Source organism: Euprymna scolopes, chromosome 45 (genome assembly GCF_053919585.1).
Source record: "Euprymna scolopes isolate OS-2025 chromosome 45, ASM5391958v1, whole genome shotgun sequence".
Taxonomy (NCBI): domain Eukaryota; kingdom Metazoa; phylum Mollusca; class Cephalopoda; order Sepiida; family Sepiolidae; genus Euprymna; species Euprymna scolopes.
This window is the reverse complement of record NC_136526.1, coordinates 63,962,485-63,985,278: the sequence shown is the minus strand read 5'-3', so window position 1 is coordinate 63,985,278 and position 22,794 is coordinate 63,962,485. Positions and strand designations below refer to the sequence as shown.

Below are 22,794 nucleotides of genomic sequence, written 5' to 3'. Positions count from 1 at the left end.
ATTGTCATAAAATTTTAACCATAGAATAGTATTATAATCTTCAAAAAGCCTGCACATTTTCATGTAGTTTCGTCCCATAGAACCAAAGATATGAGCATTTCATTTTATTTAGCAACCAGTATATATATATATATATTTGTAGTTATCGACATACAGTCCAGTTTCATTGTATCACAACTCATCAGTGCCGCTAGACTAGCATCTCTCCCAAGCCAAGGATTGAACTTAGAACCATCGTGTTGACAGTCTGCAGTTCTCCCACTCGACCATGAAATCGACGCCCGTAAATAACTCGTCAGAATGTCTATTTAAATAGACACCCGCCACCACTTTTATAGTGCTCAAATCGCCTGTTCGTAAACAAAAAAACAAACAATGGGGTATATATATATATATATATATATATATATATATATATATATATATATATATATATATATATGCATACCCTGGAAAGGGTCGCTTTTGCTTAATGTTTACCAGTTAAAAACAATATACAAACTCAGCCGTTTTTCACAATAACAGAATATTTTAAAACTGGTAAACATTAATCAGATGTGACTTTTCCAGGGCATTTATATATATATATCAGATCAACTGACGAAGGTCAACAAAGAATGATGGAAGTTTATTTTAATCCATATTTTCAGAATTTAGACAATAGTGGAACAACAAACAATAAAGAAAAAAAAAAAAAAAAACGGACGCCAGTGAGGAAAAAAATAAAAAATAACGATGACGCACGTTGTTTTTTTTTTTTTTGGGGGGGGGGGTATTTTTTTTAAAAGAATGAATGATGTGTTTCCCTTTCCCCCTCCCATTACTCTCTTAATATACACAACTTTATGGGGGACTTCTTTATTTGAGGGGACATTAACAACAACAACAAAAAAAAAAAAATGTAAATTTGCTACGATGATAATTAAAAATTTAAAAAAATGTGGAAAATAAGCAGACAGTAACTAAAAATAAATCTCGTTATGTAATCAGCATCCCCATCATCATCGTTGTCGTCGTCCCCCTTCCTTCATCTGCACGTGATACAGCTGCAGCCAAGGAGAGAAGTTGTTTTTGTCTTGCCTAACATCGACAACTTTTAAAATGGATTATGTAAATAAATAAAAAATACAAAACTATTTAAAAAGTCAAACAGCCATACCTGACCCTCCTCCTCCCCCACAATTAGAGGAAGCTATTATGCATAGGTAAAAATAGGACAGAGACAAACGAGTTTGAAACTACCCCGCCCCCAACATGTCTTTGTGAAAATAAAAACATTTTCACTTCTATTTTAAAATGTCGGTCATGATACAGTATATACGTTATATGTGCTACGAAACAGATACTGTTAATAACTTTAAGTGCCAACTGAATTAAGGGAATAAATTGTAAGATGGTCAACATCATGTAATTTGGAAAATAGACTCTTGTCATTTATTCATTATATGCTCTGTAATTACATTGAGCTTCTTAAATAAGGATTGGTATATATAAAAAGGAAATATAAGTGAATAAAGAATATATATATATATATATATATATATATATATATATATATATATTTCCCAAAAACCTCTGGCCTTGGTGGAAGGGAGACTAAAACTTGCTGCTATGGTTTCAAATGATCTGAAATAACAACAAGGGGAGACTTGATTCCAAATATTTCTCATATGTTATACCTCCCCTCTTTTGGAAATAGGTCTCTAGTATCAAAATGATCTTTATAAACTGTGAAATTTATGTATGAAAACCAAAGAGGGGAGGTATAACATATGAGAAATATTTGGAATCAAGTCTCCCCTTGCTGTTATTTCAGATCATTTGAAACCATAGCAGTATGTTTTAGTCTCCCCCTCCATCAAGGCCAGAAGTTTTAGGGAAATATCAGCTATTTTGTAATTCATATGTAATTCCAAAAATAGGATCTGGATGATGGATTATCACCTTAATGTGCGACCTTAAGGGCAAATGTCACATAGTCCACTACACAATTCAGGTCATTACCTTTCCAACGAGCCTTCATTTTTTTAAATTCTGATCAATAAAAGAAAACAAAGAACACAAGAAAATGAAAATGTAAAATAAAAACGTAAAATAAAAAAGACAAACCTTTGTTGTTTTTTTTTTAAGGTTTTTCTTGTCTTGTTGTGAGTTAATGGAGGCAAAGGATAGGAAAAAAAGGAAAGGAAAAAGAAAACCGAGAAAAGAAATAAAATTAGTTTTATTTTTTTTATTTTTATTAAAAAGTAAAGCTAATAAGTAAAGCTAATGGAAATTGGCAAGGTGGTTGGTGTTTGCTCAGGAGGTAGACACGTTGTCAACTCGTGTCTTATGGAAACCAGAACGACCTTCAGCAATTCTTTCATACGCCCACACACATAACGTGACTACAATTTTTAAATAAAAAATTAAATAAAATCATGGATCAAACACAAACATGGTAAAAAAAAAATTAAAAAAAAAGTGTGTGTGTGGGGGGGGGGGGGTAGCCAAGAGATCGTTTTGAGCCCCCCCCCCCCCCCCGAAGCAAAATCATTTGAATCTAGGCAAATGTGGTTTTGCTTTTATTTTTTGGTTACACCCAATACATTGGTGTATGCGTGTGTTAATGGGCGAAATAAAAATCAGTATCTGATCAGCATTGTTCTCTTCTGATGAGAAGCTTCAGACTTCGAAATGTCATGATATAAAAAGCTTCTAGAACCTTTGCTTTTCCTTATTAAACTGACAAATAAATATATTTATACTAATTTTATTTTGTCTTGAATTTAAAAAAAAAAAAAAAAAAACTTGTAGTTGTATGCAGTTTTGTGTCTCTGTTGATCAGATATCGATTTGTATTTCGATCATCAACACACACACACACACACACACACACACAATAGCTAAGTTACATCTAGCACAGGATACATTAGTTTAGAAATCGACCTATGCATCTATAAAAGTGAGAATATGTGTTTTAACGTGTGAGGACAATCCTCAACCTTTCTAGAAAGTTAACAAATTTACCGAATTCCCATTACTAAAGATTAATATATTGTTCAATTTCTACTGCACACTCTTTAACCCTTATCCTCGAGTGGCCTTAAGGCCTTCATAAGTGATGATGCCTATGTAATATATATATATATATATATATATGTTAAACGAATTTTTGACTACAAACTTGAAATTAGATATATAGGGTATTCAGATATGTGGAAAACTTTAATCGGTTTTCATGAGAAAGAGGGATAGAGAGAAAGAGGGATAGAGAAAGAGAAGAGAGAAAAAGAAGAGAGAAAGAGGGATAGAGAGAAAGAGGGATATAGAGAAAGAGGGATAGAGAGAAAGAGGGATAGAGAGAAAGAGGGATAGAGAGAAAGAGGGATAGAGAGAAAGAGGAGAGAGAAAGAGGGATAGAGAGAAAGAGGAGAGAGAAAGAGGGATAGAGAGAAAGAGGAGAGAGAAAGAGGAGAGAGAAAGAGGGATAGAGAGAAAGGAGGAAGAAAGAGAGAAAGGAGGAAGAAAGAGAGAAAGGAGGAAGAAAGAAAGAGAAAGGAGGAAGAAAGAAAGAGAAAGGAGGAAGAAAGAAAGAGAAAGGAGGAAGAAAGAAAGAGAAAGGAGGAAGAAAGAGAAAGGAGGAAGAAAGAGAAAGGAGGAAGAAAGAGAAAGGAGGAAGAAAGAGAAAGGAGGAAGACAGAGAAAGGAGGAAGACAGAGAAAGGAGGAAGACAGAGAAAGGAGGAAGACAGAGAAAGGAGGAAGACAGAGAAAGGAGGAAGACAGAGAAAGGAGGAAGAAAGACAAAGAAAGGAGGAAGAAAGACAAAGAAAGGAGGAAGAAAGACAAAGAAAGGAGGAAGAAAGACAGAGAAAGGAGGAAGAAAGACAGAAAGGAGGAAGAACTGACATGCAGAAGTTCAAGTGAAATGTAAACAGCCATCTTGCTGCTCAACTCCCTACATAGTATCTCTGCAATTATGTGCCAGATAGTAGCCCCTTACATCAAAGTGGCACTGTACCTTGTTTGGGGTGAAAATACAATAAAAAAAAAAAATTTTTTAAAGGAAGAGGAAGGAAAATGAAAGAGGAAGAGAAAAAAGGAAGAGGAAAGAGGAAGAAAGAAAAGGAAGAAAAAAAGAAAGAAAAAGAAAAAAAGACAAGAATGCACCTGTTGCACAACGACAAGATATAAATGACTCATGTCCAATAAAGATTAAAAAAAAAACATTTAATCAATTTTGCTCTACAAATAATATCCACCGGGTTTTTTTTACAGTGCCCCACCCAATATTTATTATTATAGAGTCTATAAAAATTTCAATGTCAACATTATACGATTGTTTTTGTTTGTTTTTTTGTTTTTTTTGTCCACCTTGGACCATCATGCATCAGTTAACTCGAGTAAAACAATTTTTCTGCTATTATTTCTTATTTTTATTTGGATAATATTTGTCCTGTCAAGAACGGAAAGTAATGTTATATATGTGTGTGTGTGTGTGTGTGTGTGTGTGTGTGTGTGTGTGTGTGTGTATACACACACATGTGTGTGTGCGTGTAAGAGAGAGGGAGAGAGTAGAAATGTACGTAATCATTTTTCAGAAAACAATCACTCATTACCTTTTCTAGACATGCTTATTATAAAATCCAATAATAAACTATCCTTCAAAGTTTACCGCAAAACTATATATATATATATATATATATATATATATATATATATATATATATATATATATATATATATATATATATATATAAACAACGGTGGGGGGGGTGTATGAATGAACTTGTCAGTAAGACAAGATCATATAAGAAACACGTACTGGAACGATCAGCAAATTATGTTATGAACGTTCAAGTATTTTAATTGATGCTGACTTGTGAAACATTAGACCTCCGTTCTTTTTTTTGCAGTAGCCTTGGCAATGTCCTCAATATATATATAAAAAGTGTGAAATCTTACAAATACTAAATGGTTGGGTTGTGAATGCCATTAGCCACACTAGAAATATGGATGAGAGTTTCAGGCCTGGTAGATGTAGAACAGTCAAGGTAGCTCAGACGCCAGCCAAGGAAAATTTGGAGGAAATTATAAGAATGGATTTAAAAGAAAGAGGAATAAATAAAGACTTGTCCAGAGATAGGTTAGTTTGTAGTCAAGCATATAAAATGAACGCTAAACTAATGAATAATAATAATAATAATAATATAGAATACAAAGAAAATCAATATAATACTAATAATTGTAGGAGCATGAGGAGAAATTGGAATCAAGAGGAAGACTGAAACAAACTACACCCACTAACAAGACATATGGAAACTGCAACAAATTTTCAAAGCATCAAATGGTTGGGTTGCAAATTTCATCTTGAAACACTCACCATATCTAGCCATATTGAAGAGCTGCGATACAGAAAAACAGTTTGTCTGCGAATGACATATGACAATAATAAATATACCTTAACACTATACTGCCATTTCACATGTACAATTAATGTAATATATAGTTTCGGCTTCAGAGAGATATACCAAATCTACAAAATTATAATTTTTTTTATTTTCTTTAAGTAAATACAGTTATATCTTGCTACGATGTGCAGACTGTTTCGATCCTTATTGATCTCATCAGGTAAGAAAAATTTGGAAAATTAAAAAAAGTTTTTCAACATTTTTTTTTTTTTTAATTTTAGAGGAGGAAATATTTTGTCATGTCTAGCATGTAATATGGTTTAAACATCTTAAGATTTCATGGTTTGAAGATTAAGATCTTTAAACCATGCTACACGTTAGACATGGCAAAATATTTCCTTCTCAAAAATTATAAAAAAGTACTTCAAATTTTTTTTAATTTACAAATTTTTTCCTGCCTGATAATATCAATAATGATCAAAACGACTATATTTACGTCAATAAAATAAAAACATTAAAAATTTGCTCTCTTTGATTGAGCACTATCAACGACTTGTTAGAATTCAAGGATTCTAATCTTTTGAATATTTTCTACCTGATATATATATATATATATATATATATATATATTAGTAGAAATGGTAATTAATAAAAACATGAAGTGCTCAATACTGTTGTAGAGCAAATATGCGTTTTATTTTTTATTACCGTTTTTTTCTGTTCAGTCACATTTTTGTTTCAGCTACGCAATCATTTTTTGGCCGTTATGTAGCCTCCTCAGACTTTACAGAAAAGTTTGTTTATGGTGGAATGAATGAGATACATATATATATATATATATATATATATATATATATAGCGCTTTTGATAGTAAAAGATACTTTTAATGTACATATTCAATAAATTTGTTTTTTAAAAATGGCAAAATTTATTTAAGCTCAATAAGAATGGATTGCACTGTAAGAGCATATATATATCATTTGTAAACAATTCCAATACCACGATTATATTTAAATAACATTATTATTTTATTTGATATATGGTACGTCTCACACGCGTTTCATTGAATAGCATAGATTAACCAAACAACTCACCATATAAATCCATGAGAAACTATTTTTCTCATGGATTTATATGGTCTCTGATAAGTTATCTGGTCGATCTATACCATTCAACGAAACATGTGCAAGACACATTGTACAAGCAATAAAATAATACCACGTTGACACACAAGTTCCATTAGATCACCAAAGTTGAGCAACGTTTAACCTGGTTAGTACTAACAAAAATTTAGAATGGATGTTAACCAGAAGACGAAGGTGATGACAACGAATAATAATTTTTTAAAAAATCAGTCTCGGTTGAAACAACACCAAATAGTCGTGAAGGGTCACAGAGAATGGAAGGGCTGAGGAAGGAAAGCACTAACCATACCGTGTGTGTGTGTGTGTGTGTGTGCGTGTGCGTGTGCGTGTGTGTGTGTGTGTGTGTGTGAGAATGAATGAATGAATGAATGAATGAATGAATGAATGAACATTGTGACCTTGGGGAAGCTTATTGCCACCCACCTTCCAGTAAAGACCAATGGTCATTGCCAGCAAGAAGTCAATGGCAAGCGGCTGTTACAAAAAGTAAAGTCATTCATAAACATTACAGAAAGAGGTTGGTTGTTTTTGTTTTACGACATATCAACCCTTTTCAGGTTATTTAATGCCGAATCCAGTGATTTTGAAGAAAATTTTTTTAATAGAATATATTTGTTTTTTCCAAGTAGGTTTCTATTTAACCCATAGTTGGGACCCTAACAGGTACTACCACTCCGAGTCAGAGTGGACCTGGGAGCAATGACAATTAAAGGGTGGCTTCACACTCCCCAAAGCCCGCAAGGTGGGGCCTCACCATCGGATACAGTTTAAGGTCATATCCAGGACCTGGAAAGAGGTGGAGAAAACTGAAAATCTGGGGAGACTTGCTGTCACTAAGACTCCAGGGAGCATCACTGATTGTTGTCAGTGATTTCTGATAATGGCCTGTGTGAGAACTCCCAGTGAGTACAAATAATAATATGCAAATTCATTTAAAGAGTTTGTTCATCTTTCAATTAGTAAGGGAACATGCAAGATTACATTCTGAAAAAAAAAAATGCCAGGACAACCCTCCATATACATACTAGCAGATGTACCTGGCGTTGCCCGTTAATAAACATAACGTTAAATTCCTTTAAAAAAAATAAAGTAAAAAAAAAAAAAAAAATGGAAAGAAACTGGGACATGTGCATGCAAGTATTATGTTTTTTTTTAAGTTTAATTCTTGTAAATAAAAAATAAAAATAAAGACAATGAGTCAAGTATGATAACCATTAGGCCAGCTTGCCACGATCTTTAAAAAGTGTTTTCAAACCTACTTATACTTAATATAAAGATGCTGTCATGTGAATGATTCGCACATGCAGTCATGAAACAGTTGACAAACATAACAATCTGACGACCCCCAAGTACCAATTTTGCATTTTTGACCCCTTTTATCCATCTGCCGATAGCTCAGACAGTGATGATGAATGCTGAAGTGCTAAATAACCCCACATATACATACATATATATATATATATATATATGTAACAAATAAATGACAAAAATTTCAATTCCAAATTTCAAAATGTTGACCATCTTACCGTTTATTCCTTTAAGTTGACATGCACAATTCTTGACAGCACCTGTTTCGTAGCACAAAATCATTCATGTAATTATTATATCAATCAATGAATCTATTCTGCCCTTAACTCATCAGAAGAAAAAGCTATTATCAATTTTAAAAAGAAATTGAAGGTATATGGACATGATTACAAAATCCAAAAATTGAAAGAGAAGTTGCAAATACCTTTTTTTCATTTTTATTATGCCATCTTTGAATTTTGGAATATAAACTTTTGTCAGTTATTTGTTATATGCTCTGTAATTATATTGAGCTTAATAAATTAAAGAATTGGTATAAATAAAAGGTGAAATATAATTGAAGATATATATACATACCCTACTATAAATAATATTGCATTCAAGAGCAACGTGTTAAAATATCTGGCGTAGCACGTAAACAATGCGCTTTGTCAATATTGGCCATGGACTCGATTTTAATCGACTCAGATTTTTAATCGACTTTTAACCTTCCATCTGGTGATACGATTTATTGTACATTTTACCTTTAATTTTTTTATTTCGCTCCTGTTTACTTTCACCTTAACACCTGAAGATGATTCGAGGACGAATCGAAAGTGCTCGTGATAACTAAAAGATAACTATGAATATTTTGATTTTGATATAAAAATGATTATACAGAAAATCAAAAAAAGTAAAAAAGAATCATAAAAGCAAAGTACCTCCGCTGTATTTAATAATATCTGCTTGAATATATATATATATATATATATATATATATATATCCTTATTTAAGAAGCTCAATGTAATTAGAGCAATATAGAGATAAACGACAAAAAGTTATATTCCAAAATTCATGATGTTGACCGTCTTATAATTTATTCCTTTAATTCAGTTAACTTATACAATTTTTGACAGTATCTGTTTCGTAGGCCAAAACCAGTCAATTATTATATCAATCAGTGAAATAAATAGATAAATATATATATATATATATATATATATATATATATATATATATATATATATGCAAAAGTTTTACTTACTTTTTGTATTGGATTTCAGTTATTTTGGTTGGTAACTAGCAGTCTTCCTAGAGCAAAAGAGCATGTCAGAAGGGGGCCATAAACTTGTTTTGGTTGAGATCTAAAGCTAATTGCTTTATTGAAATCAAAGGGATTTTGACACAGGACTTAAGATTAGCAACTAATTTAATTGGAACCAAGTTAATTAAAAAAAAAAGTGGGGTCAAATAGAGGTCAAACAGATAAGGAGTTTAATTCTTCAGTTCTTGTCATTTCAATCTTTTTTTTATAAATCAGGTTAATTCATGTGAAAATGGAGTGGTTTTCTATAGAAAGTAAACCGCATGGGTTTAGGGGTGATACGGCATGGTCATTATGATGACCTCAGTGCCCTCCCTCCTACCCTTCTCCTTGCCACATGAACTAATGAATTGGTGAACCAAAACAAGTTCGAAATTTTTTTAGATGCGGATTGATTATGTTTTTAGGGGAGAGGGGGGATTCTTCAGACTACTGTTCTCATTTTGTTATTTTCAAAACATTTCGATTGATGTAACCCCGACCTTCTGCTTATGTATCTTGTTGAACTTGAGGAATTTTTCTTCCAAAAGTTACAGTCTTCTGAAGGTTAATGGTTCAATCCTCAGTGCGGGCAACACCAAATAAACAACTGTAAATTACTCAAGACTTCTACCAGCCATGGCCAACAGAACAAGAGCATACTACTCCCATGGATTAAATAAAGGGTTCCATTCAAAAGTCCATGCAGATTCTCAGAGTTTAACAAGATAAACCTGAAGAAGGTCAGAGGTTACACCGACCAAAACGTTGTGAAAAATGATACTCAAGATGAGAACAGTAGTCGGAAGAATCCAATACGAATAACCAATCCTCATCTCAGAATTCCAGAAACATAATATTGTTTATATTTCCATTTTTACTGAAAATTACGGAAATTAGAATCTCAGGCGATACCAGGTGGTCCTGCTAGTTGTAGAAAATGTTACATACGATTCTATTTTTTAAATATTATCCTTATCTGAGTGTGTTTGAAAACTATTTAAAACAAAATTGTAATGATGCAGCCTTTGTAGTCTAGGAACGTGTCTACGACCGCCAGTACAGAAATAGTAATGTAAATTCGTAATTACAAATTGACGCTGCGGGTGTTGTATGGCATTGATTTTTTTGGGGGGAGTTGAGGTTTTGTTAGAATGGTGAGAATTTTTCTTAGCTTAATTAGAAAGAAATATACTTTATAGACAGAATTGTGTCCGAGATGGGTATATAAAGAACTGAACCTCTTATCGTCTCATTGGCCACTTTTCGACAAAATTTTTGAGTCCGTCTTCAATCAAGCACTAGTCCACCACCTCACAAATGTCAAACTTCTTTCCAACAATGGATTTAGGTAAGCTCATTCTACTGCAGATATCTTAACTGTAATCTCTGAACATATATACAATGCACTGGATAAGGCAGCGGCTAGTTAAAGCATTCCTCTATATTTACTATCAAGATGTTTTCGGCGTGATACGCTTAGCGTCCATGATTCTGAGTACAACATATCCTGGAAAACAAACAAGTCATTGTATGGTTCCCTGCCTCGTGTTTCCAATATTGTGAGACAGAGACATCTAACACTTGTCGATCATATTAGTCACCATGATAAACCGGCAGGAAAGCTCCTATTTTGGACTCCAGACGCAAAAGGGAGAGTTGGACGTCCATGTGTAACACTGAAATCCATTACTGAAGAGGAAACCGGTTTGGCAGGAACTGAGCTGGTTGCTGCAATGGCCGATCGAGAGCTCTCACAATTGGAATTTGTTCACATTTCACCTGCGACTACTGGCATTGGATGAAACAACAACAACAAGGCAGTGGAGGCTACGGTAGTAGTCCTAGATGTATCTAAGGTGTTCGACAGGATCTGACATAAAAATCAAATCATATGGTATTACTGGACAAATAATTAAATCCTTCTTAGGCAAGAGAAGAATCTAGGTTGTCCTTGATAGTCGTACATCAAAACAACATGATATAAATGCAGGTGTGCCACAAGAATCGATTCTTGAACCATTATTATTTCTGATATTCATAAATGGCCTCCATGATAAAATTGTGTCCGAGATGGGTATATTTGCTGATGACACCACGCTCTGTAGCAGACACTAGGAGGAAAATAAATAATCACATATTTAAGGCAATGGCTGAAACCTTAAAGGAAGATCTCCAGTCTGTAGTAAATTGAGGACATTGCCAAGCCTGCTGCAAAGAATGTGGGTGCTCTCTACCATGCTAGACAGTTGCTCACACCTGAGAGTATTCTGGATCGTTGAGAAATATCTAAGGAAATGGCTGAAACCTTAAGGAAAGACCTCCAGTCTCTAGTGGAATGAGGACATAAATGGATGATAACATTCAATGCTGCTAAGACTAAACTTCTTTCTTTTAATAATTACTAGTATGGATACTCGGCTTTGCCCAGGTGAACATGAAGTTCGGTTTGGACACAGTTGCTATACTAACGATATTGAGCACTTTCATCGAGCCCCTCACAAAAATTTAAAAAATAAAAGAATGGAATCGCCCCCGGCCCTAAAAAAAAAAAAAAAAAAAAAAAAAAAAAAACAGAAGAACAAATTCCCCACCAGATATTTCGGCAGAAGGGATACAAAGAGAAGTAGCTATTCTCCGGATATTGAGCAGTTTTTGTTGCCAGTGTGCTGGAACCCCACCCAAAAAAAATAAATCAATCAAAAGAACTTTTCTTTCAATGAAAATAGCAGCAAGTGCCCGTGAAAAAAAAAAAAAAAAAAAAAAAAGAGCCGCAGCAGTTGGGTTCGAACCTGAAATGCGAACGAAAAGGGAAAAAAGTTACTGGCTAACGCTTTAGCCAACACGACTACGAGTGCTTTAGACGTCATTTCGCAAAATAAGGTTTTTAAACATAGTTTTAGTGAATTACACGGTCGTGACTTGCAAAAAACGCAACGCAAAAATGGACACTCCTTCCAAAAAGTGGTCCAGTTAATCACAGAATTAATCTTTTCTTTTTCTAATTTTCACATATTGCTCTTTCAAACGGTACGAGGTTTCAGCACACACACACACACCTTCCCTTTATATAAAAAGAAAATAAGAAACCTTAAACACTGATAGGCATGGGCTGATGCATCTGCTACTAAACTCTCACTCCTAGAAAAAGATTAAAAAAAAGTCTCCAACCTAATAAATCCCGCACTATCAACTAAACTCCAACTTCTGTCCCATCACCAAAATGTTGCATCCCTGTGCCTATCTTACAACTCTTTTAATGGAATGTGCTCAAAAAAAATCAAAACACTTGTATCCCCTCAACATAAATACCTCTAACCCGACAAGCAGCAAAATCTAACCCCTAGGTACCAAGGATGCCAGGAAGCCTTTTATTCTAATAGTTTCTCTCCTCAAACTGCTAGACTTTGGAATTTCCTCCCAGATCCCTGTTTCCCTAACTGTATTGACATGCAGAATGTGAACGGATATCTCGCTGCTTAACTTTCTGCATAATATCACTCTAGATTTGATCTCAAATAGTAACTTCCTACGTGCAAGTGGCACTTTGTTTGTGTTTGTGATGAAATAGCAAAAATAAATGTTTTACACGAGTCCTGCACTTTGGATGGGATGGAGGCGGGGGTCAAGGAGGTAATTCCAACATCTTTAAACACGATTAACAACAAATGCTGATATTGCTTGCATTAGCACATTCTGCTTGATCCGCGGCTTATTGTATCGTTAAGCAAAGCAGATTAATAAGTACAACAAATAAAATAACGGATGAGGATGAGAGCGACAAATTCGCTTCATAGTATCAAACCTGCTTCACTACCAACACGATCCCGTTTCAGGTGTTTTTTTTTTTTATTTATTCACCTTCACCTCTAACAAGGCATATCGCCACTTAGACATAAGGGACTAATATTTTAGACCATGCCTAGAAAAATTAACAAGATGTTGGCTTACGTCACATTTAAACTTCTGCATATCAGTACAGTCAGGGAAACAGATTGCAAGAAGGAAATTCCAAAGTCTAGCTGTTCGAGGGAAGAAACTATTAGAGTAGAAAACTTGTGCAAGATGCTGACAGCTTTTGATGGAGAACCTTTTGATCTTCGCTTTCAAGCTAAAACCCTAACCCTAACTCCGGCTAATCGCCTCCGCCGCTGAAGCTTGCTGCACAAGTTGCTGTGTACTTGAGTTTGATCTTAAAAATATAGGATTGTGCAGAATAAGTATTCAAAGAATTTCAATACTGCAAAAAATTCCCGAGTTTTGACATATGTATCTACCCAAAAAGCTTGACGAATAGAACAAACATATATTTCACTTTCAAGTAGTTTGCTGTGTCTTTTTTTTTTTTTTTTTTTTTTGTTTTTTTAACTCACGTTCACCCCTAACAAGGCATATCGTCACTTTTACTATTTGGGATTATGATTAAGAAAGATTAACAAGATGTTGGTTTACATTACATTCAAACTTCTGCATATCAGTACAGTCAGAGAAGCAGGCAGCAGAAAGGGAATTCCAAAGTCTAGCTGTTCAAGGGAAGAAACTATTAGAATAGAAAGCGTTCTGACATTTAGGGATCTCTACAGTGAAGGGGTGTGATTTTTTTTTGCTAAACAGGTTTGTTAGGGATATGTACATCGAGGGGGCACAAGTGCAAGGAGTTCATCAGAGCATATTTCATTAACATATTTGTAAAACAGGCACAGGGATGCAACATTGCAGCATGGGACAGGGGTTGGAGCTTAGTTGATAAATTGAGACCTATTAGATTGGAGACTTTTTTTTGGACCATATCCAAGCGAGATAGACTACTGGTAGATGCACCAGCCAAGATGTGACAACAATACTCCATGAATGGGCATTCTTTTTAGACGCCATTAAAAACATTCACAAACCTATTCCGTTTTAAGTGCCATGAAAAGCAATTCAAAAGATCCTTTTTATTTGAGATTTTTTCATGGAATATGAAATAAAGCAGTTGAGGTTTAAAATTGACACATCTTCTGTAATAGGACATTTTATTTCTGAAAAATAATTATTTTGCTGAAATAAAATGTCCTATTACAGATGTGTCAATTTTACTTTAAAAATGTGCAAAATGACCTGTTTTACTGGATTCATTTTTTTAATGCCCATACGAACCTATTTCAGATACCATTAGAAAATCTTCAAAGGAATATTTCATATCCCATTAAAAAAAGCTGCTTTATTTGATATACCATTAAAAAACTGCTTTATTTAATATCCCATTAAAAAACTGCTTTATTTGATATACCATTAAAAAACTGCTTTATTTAATATCCCATTAAAAAAACTGCTTTATTTAATATCCCATTAAAAAAACTGCTTTATTTCATATCCCATTAAAAAACCGCTTTATTTCATAACCTATTAAAAAATCATACAAAAGTTCCATTATTTCAAATTCCATCAAAAACATCCATACACCTATTCTAAAACCCATTAAAAAAAAAAAAGTTACAAACCCATACTATTTTAAAAGCCATTAAAAACATTCACAAAACCTATTCTGTCTTAAATGCCATGAAAAGCAATTAAAAAGATCCGTTTCATTTGAGATCTCATTAGAAATAGATTCCACAAAGTCGATGCTGTCGAAAAAAAAAAAAAAAAAAAGCCTCATCTATCCTGACACGTGAACTGTACCAACCGTAACACTAATCTCATTAAGTAGAAACTGACAAAAAATAAACCAAACATGTAGTTTAAATGTGTGCGGCGGCGTATCGGTAAGCAGAGCGAAAGCACACATACTTATCGTTGTCGTCGCAAGAGTCATGTGCAAAGGGATAATTATTAACCGGTATTACATGAGCATAAGCAATAAATGAGAGAGGGGGGAGGGGGGGGAATAACAGATTAACAGGTAAGTAGGAGGGTAAAGGAAAGGGAGAAGTAGGAAGAAGTAATTGAGCAATGGATACGATCAATAAATATAGATGCAAAAGTTCCTTCTGTTACGGTCATCTTAATAAGAGAGTATTATTATTATTAGTCGAGACGTGGGTGTAAATATGTGCATCCACTGTCGACTCACTACAAGCGAATCCACTCTATGCTGCTACCACCACCACTACCCACAGACCTGTGCAGCCGTCTCCCCTTTCTGCGTGAGGTACAGAGGTAAAAAATGAATGACAGAGGTGAAGCAACAGGTGGCCAATATTTGTGTTAACTCTTCCCAATAAAGTACTACCTGTTGGTTGCTTGGCAGCAGACATTCCGCACGGGTAATTATCACAATTAGAATCAGACGTTTCGTTGGGAAAATCTATTGCAAAAAAAAAAAAAAAAAAAAAAAAAAAAAAAAAAAAAAAAACTATATAATATATATATATATATATATATATATATATATATATATATACACGTTTTATTTTTTATTACCGTATCTTTCTGTTAAGTTACATTATTGTTTCAGCTACCCGGCCGTTTTTTTTGCCGTCTGTAGCTTCCTCAGACTTTTACAGAAAGTAAAAGTCTGAGGAAGCTACAGACGGCCAAAAAAAAACGGCCTCAGACTTTTACACATATTTGCTCTACAACAGTATTGAGCATTTTCTCCAGTTTTTATTAATTACCATTTCTACTAAACTATATATATATATGCTTACACATTTGAATATATAAATTCATCTGTCATCCCTTTTTTAAAAGATAGAATCACCCGATAAGACTAAGCTGTTCTCCTTTAAAAATTACTAGACGTCTCTCCAACCACCGATATACATAACAAATAATACCCTACCTGAGAAAGAGGGAAGAATGGATGTACACAAATATAAGACAATGACAGAATCATTAGGAAATGACCTCCAGACCGTAGTTGAATGGGGATGCAGATGGATGGTAACATTTAATGCTAGTAAGACTAAGCTGCTCTCATTTAACAATTACAAAATATGTCTCGAATCACCGATATCCATGACAAACAACTCCTTATGTGAGAATTCTTTCTTCAAACTCCTCGGCTGAAATATGAACTGGAACAAATATACTGAGGACAGTGTGAAGGCTGCTGCAAAGAAAGTGGGTTCCCTCTATCGTGCTAGAAAACTTCTCACACCTGAGAGTATCCTGTACATCTACATGCATGGAGTATTGTTGCTGCATCTACAAATAGCCTCTCCCTCTTGGATAGGGTCCAAAAAAGAGTCTCCAATCTAATAGGCCCCACTTTGTCAACTAAGCTCCAACCCCTGTCCCATCGCTGCAATGTTGCATCTGTGCCTGTTTTACAAGAATTTTAATAAAATGTACTCTGATAAACCCATTGCACTTGTGCCTCCTCAATGTACAAACCCATTTAGCAACAAAATCACACCCCTTCAGTGCCGAGGTCCCTAAACGTCAGAAAGCTTTCTACTCTAATAGTTTCTTCCCTTGAACAGCTAGACTTTGGAACTCCTTTCTTGCTACCTGTTTCCCTGACTGTATGGATATAGAGAGGTTTAAATGTAATGTAAACAAACATCTTGTTAATCTTTCCTAGGCATGGTCCCAAATAGTAGCCTCTTACGTCCAAGTGGCGATATACCTTGTTAGAAGCGAACATAAGAAATAAAAAACAATTCAAGCAAGAGCAGTCGGATGGTCTACAGAGTTTTATAATTATACTAGACTGGGTGCCTGGCGTTGCCCGAATGCTTGGAGGTGTGTGTTGAGGAAAGAAAAAAGTGGTAGTAGGCAGGCAGGCTCAAACCCGTACCATAGAGAAGGAATAGGATGAGGGGGGGGGGGGACAAAAGTGACGTCTTTGCTGTTGCGCCCATCGCCAAACCGGAAATGACGAATGTTTTAATTAAAGCAAGTCAATCAAAAAGAGGGGACGACTTTCGAAAATATCGGCAAACAAAGCGACCCCTCCTGTAGGAAAGAGCCCATTTGAGGGTGAAGGAATTAATGTTTTTGGCCAATTTTTTATATTTGTCATCCGAAGGGTCAAGCTTCAAGACGATACTGATCTTGTGTAAATCCGTCGCCTGTGTCGAAAGTTTTAGGCAGACATACATACATATACAGGGCTCTACATTGAGAGTGAAACAATTGCATTTGCGAGTGATTTTTCAAAATGGCAACTAGAAATAATGAAACACTTATCTTTTGGCGATTTTGACCATTACTCCTGATCTTAAATGGAACACGTATATCAAATCTGTTGCCAAGGCCGCTGGAAAAATGGTGGGATCTTTCTATCGATCCGGTAGATATCTCACTGCTGATGCTATTCTCTATCTATATAAGAGCCAGGTACGTCCAAGGATGGAATACTGTTGCCACATCTGGGCAGGAGCTGCTAGAAAGGACTGTGCCTGCCTTGATAGAGTTCAAAATAGACTTCGTAGCCTCGTAGGAGATGTCCTTTTCTCTTCCTTACAACCTTTATCTCACAGAAGAGATGTTGCGAGTTTGTCTCTGATGTATCGTTATTTTCATGGAAAGTGTTCGAATGAGCTTCAATCTATGATCTCCCCTCGCCAAACTTTCACAAGAAACACTCGTCTAGCTGTAAACACTATCAATAATTCCCCCCACTCTTTATCTGTGCCTAAACCTAAATGTAGATTCCATGAACAAAGCTTTTTTCTTAGAACTGCACGCCTGTGGAATTGTCTTCCGTTTTCCTGCTTTCCGGCTGACTACAATATGGTTGTCTTCAAGTCTAACGTAAATAAGTTCTTGATGAGTCGTTCCATATAAGTTATCAACTTTACCAAATTTCCATTTACTAACGATTACTATATTGTCCAATTTCTACTGTACACTCTTTAACCCTTATCCTTGAGTGGCCTCTTGGCCTTGATAATGTGGTGATGCCTATGTAAAAAAAAAAAAAAAAAAAAATTTCTTTCACTGACAATCTTCCAAATCTCACTACCGAGTGAAAAATATCTTTTCAAAAAATTTCTTTTTCCTTTTTTTGAATAAAGTTAAATTATTTAAACAATAAGAGTTTAATAGGACAATATACTTTTTTTAACGAAGGTTGTTTGAAAATATCTGAAGAAATCAGAATGTTTATACCTTCAAGTAGCAACATATTTAGAATGATACTTATTAAAAAAAACAAAAACACACACACACACACACACACACATAAATATTTATGATGTACACACTCGTCACAAAATGAACATGTCATATTCTAAAAATCATGTGGGTTTGGCTAGTAAAGGAAAATATTTAGTTGTCAAAAGGCAACTAAAGATAAGTTTGTCCGTAGAGCCGTGATACATTTAAACAGACAGGTGAGATTTATATTATAGATAGATTTTAACCTAACATAATGACAATTCTCAAGAAATCCAAATCTCGAATCATATAAATTTTACTTTGAATATGGATGTCTAAATGTCTACTGGACAGAACTCTAACGCCTACTAAATTCTATCCTCGAGTATCTAAGGTATGTCTGCACAGGGGTTTCTCAGGACCCAGCAGGAGAATACTTTCTCTTACAAGTAAACCATTATTAAATATCATGTTTATGAATTTTTGAGATGAGGATTGATAATTTGGAATATTCCGACTACTGTTCTCATCTGGAATGTCAATGTAATTTCTGATCTAATTCAGATGTACCTTGTCAAACTTGGGAATCTTTGTCGAACTCGGGCTATTTGCACAGAACTTTAACAAAGCTCTTTATTTAATCCATGAGGGTAGCTCGCTCTTGTTCCATCAGCTTTGCATTTAAAAATATTGCAGTCTAATAATACCAGTTTTCGAGATAGGATCAAAGTGTAGTTTCTGTTTTATTTCATAAGCCAGAAAACAGTGGGCCGTCTATTAATTAGAAAGGGTTCGGGGGGGGGGGGGGGTCTAACACCTTTTTTTTTCATTTTTTTTGTTTTTTGCCTACTCCACAATAAAATGAAATTATTCTTAATAAAAGTCTTTAAGATAGGATCAAAATGTAGTTTGTTTGATTTTATAAGAACATCCTCCCAGGCATTACCTATGTTCAGAGGATGCAAAACTACCGTAAGCCTTTTTGTGGGAGCTGGATTCTAATATAACTGACCTTTTGTCTAACTTTCTGTCATAAGATGTCTGTGAACAATTATCATATCCATACAGTCAGTTATAATTCCATAATAACAACTCAGTTGAATTAATAATTTAATGACTAAACGATAAAGTAAAAAAGATGAAAGCAAAAAATAATATTTTAAAAACTCCCGGGCAACACAATATGGCAATACCAGCAATTACCCTGATGATATCGCCATACTGTATGCAAGCTTCGTGGACATTAAATCGGCCATTAACAACATGCAATTTTATGCTTCAAAGATCAGCATAAAGATAAATCTACTAATGGGGCAGATCTTTCTCCAGGGAAACCCTTGAAGAGGTCGATCGGTTCAAATATATCGGCTACATCATTACCCCAACAGGCCTAGGAGAGGAATCAGAAATGCTCCATTGCTTTCTGCTGACTTTGATTGCAATTCTGGTCTCAAAAAGAAATAAGGCTCAACACTAATCAGAATCTACCAAGCCTTCGTCCGCACCATTTTCTTTTATGGCACCAAGACTTGACCTATGCAGGCAAGTAACCAATGCAAACTGGAGGTATTCGACCATCACTGCCTATGTTGCATCCTGTGTCCACTGACAACAGTTTATCTCCAACAGTACAATTCCTGTTTGCTGCAAGATCTATTCCCTCCAAAAATCTCACCAGGCAAGGCGACTTTGTTGGTTTGACCATGCCTTTTGACAACACCCAAGGGACTTCATTCATGAAGTCATCGACCCAACACCACCACCAGGCTGGGAAGAAAAAGCATCACTATGGTCAACTCCAAACCTAGCCCAGGACAATGAAGCAGGATGTTGAACTGATTTTGGGCTCTCACCTTTACTGGGTCTGTCGCTGGAATCGCAAATGGCTTGCATTCATAATGGAATCTGCCTTGGATCACCGTGACTGGTCAGCCAGTGTTCAGGATATGGTGAACTTGTTGGAAATGACCAACGCAGTTAGGCACAGCTAATAATTTATATTTGGACTGCTCAGACTATTGTTCTCATCTTGGGTGCTATTCGCACAATGTTTCAGCCAATGTAACTTCGAACCTTCTTCAGGTGTCTCGACGATGAATGGTGAAAAGAATTTTTTTGTTCTTTTTCCAACGAACCATAGTCATTAAAATTCAAAATGTGTGATGCGTTTATGACATGAAAAGAGCTTCAAATCACTTCCATTTTCATACTGATTTGGGTTCATACCAATTTGGTTTATTTCTGAATTTTTTAGATGAAAATTGATATGTGTCATTTGGATTCTAGGGTATTTTTCTCACATTTCAACCTGCACTATGGTTACTTTCATGACATGTGCTCATCTGAGCTCCAATCTATGGTCCCCTTTTGTCAAACTTTCACAAAAAAAAAAAAAAGAAAGAAAGAAAAACACTCGACTAGCAACAATGACTATCAACAATTTTCCTCACTAATTCTAAAGGCAGATTCCATGAACAAGCTTTCTTTCCTAAAACTGCCTTCATGTGCAACACTGTTCCTTTGGCCTGATTCCAGACCGATTACAATATGGTAGCCTTCAAGTCCAATGTAAACAAATTCTTGTTGAGCCGTCCCTTTAAATAATCCAAGTTCTACCTAATCTACACCACTAACGATTACTAAACTACCACCTTACATTCAATAACCTTTGTCCTCGAGTGGCCTTTGGCCTTCATAAATGGTGACTCCCTTGTAAAAAGTGTATCGTGACAAGTATCAAATCGAGTAATTTTGGAGAAAAAATTTTATGTTTAATGTTCTTTACATTTTCAAATATTTATGTTTGGTTTGGTTGTTTTGTATTACAGCGTATCAACCTTTTTCGAGTTATTTAATGCGAAATCAAGTAATTTTGGAAAAAGTTTTCATGATTCAAGTTCTTTATATCTTCAACTACTTATTCATATTGTTTGGTTTGGTTGTTTTGTAGAGAAAAATTGTTATTTTCGTGTTTTTAAATTTACACAACATGATTGAGTTTTGCAAAAGAAAGGAAAAAAAACAATAACATCAATGTTTGGCGCATTTTAGGTCATAAAACTAATATCTTCCGACATAAGATAGTCTTGAAGCAGGTCAGAGGTTACATCAGCTGAAACGTGAGAATAGCATACAGTAGTTCAAATAATCCAAGTAATAGATATTAAAGGGACGTGTGGAAATTCCACAATGGCATCTTTCATATGTAATATATTGCTGCTGGCATTCTGTGGATGTTCAGCGTGAATGGAAACACCGCAATATTATTGTAGCCCTTTTGTTAAAACTGTTAAAATATGTATCTAAGTAACTTAGTTAATGTTGTGTCAGAATATATTTGGTTATTACGGTTTATCTCCAATATCCTTATAGGAGTCTGTGACATATTTCCATTGTATGGACGCCTGGCATAAACAGAAACCCCCACAATATCAAAATACCATCTTTATACAGAACAGATACTACCCTTGGATTCTAGCCAGAAGACCAAGGATGTATATTTTAGTTTCACATACAGCCCAAAAGCGACATGTTTTTTTTATTTATTGAGATTGTTTGACCGACTTCCTCATATTGGTTGTTATAGTCACGTTTTGCCCTTCGGCCTTCATCAGGTGTTTTGTATCGAGACTCCTAACAAACAGTTCTCCAGTTCGATACAAAACACCTGATGAAGGCCGGAGGGCAAAACGGCCGGAACGCTGTGACTATAACAACCAAGATGAGGAAGTCAGGCCGACAATCTCAATAAATAAAAACACCTCATCTCAAAAATACAGACAATTACTATGTTTTTTATTATTTTAATTTTATTTTTTACATCGCGTTTTCAGTGAATAGGAGATCCTATTTATTAAAACTGAGGATAGAAGGTGATTAAATACTACGAACATTAAATTAGCCATATATTAATTTAATGTTCGTAGTATGTTATCTTTTATCCTCCTTTTTATAATCTGGAAAATGCAACACACGTACATACATTAAAGATACTATGATATTAATATATAGATTTTCAACCTCCAAGAATGCAGAAATATATAAGCATCGATTACACAAGTAAAAGTATTGATTGACATATTTTCATCTTTCGATCTTGATTTCCTAAAATGAAGCTGCCCAAATAAATACAAAGTACAAAATGTTTTCCCATCTTTTTTTCTCAAATTAATTGGAATCCTTTGAGAGGAGTATTTTGTATATTTTTTTTATTTATTTGCGGATTGTTATCCGCATCTTCATAGTTGTTGTCTCATCCTCTGGCCTTCTTCAGGTGATTAACCGCGATGGGATAGAAATGCTAAGTCTCGTAAATGTATCCCAAGTAATTACTGCCTTCCATAGCATTCCTATACGGTTAATCATCTGAAGAAGGCCAGAGGATGAGTTGGCCGAAACGTGGTGAAGCAACAACAATGAAGATGAGGATAACAGTCCGCAAATAAACTTTTTCTCAAAGTCAAAACAAATAAGATTATGTATTACGTAAGAGTTGATCACTTGTCGTCGTTGAATAAACGTGAGCGTCGACACGGCTGATTGCTTTACACCCGACATGCGGCATCAATTAGGTCAGATGTGAAAAGACGAGAATCATTGCTATCATCAAAAAGTGCTTGCGTATTCAATTTGTAGT

The 22,794-nt window shown here is 34.8% G+C and overlaps 1 protein-coding gene across 3 annotated transcripts in view; it reads right to left on the bottom strand.

Annotated features, from left to right (window-relative positions):
* LOC145269845 (lissencephaly-1 homolog B-like) overlaps window positions 1-22,794 on the bottom strand; it is a 200,125-nt gene that overhangs the window by 155,696 nt on the left and 21,635 nt on the right. The window contains exon 1 of one of the 3 annotated variants that reach the window (XM_080125575.1): window positions 15,343-15,412. The exons of the other annotated variants lie outside the window; for them this stretch is intronic. The gene's annotated coding sequence lies outside the window, so the exon portion shown is untranslated. Of the gene's footprint in view, window positions 1-15,342; window positions 15,413-22,794 lie in introns of those variants that run through there. 3 annotated transcript variants of the gene reach the window in all.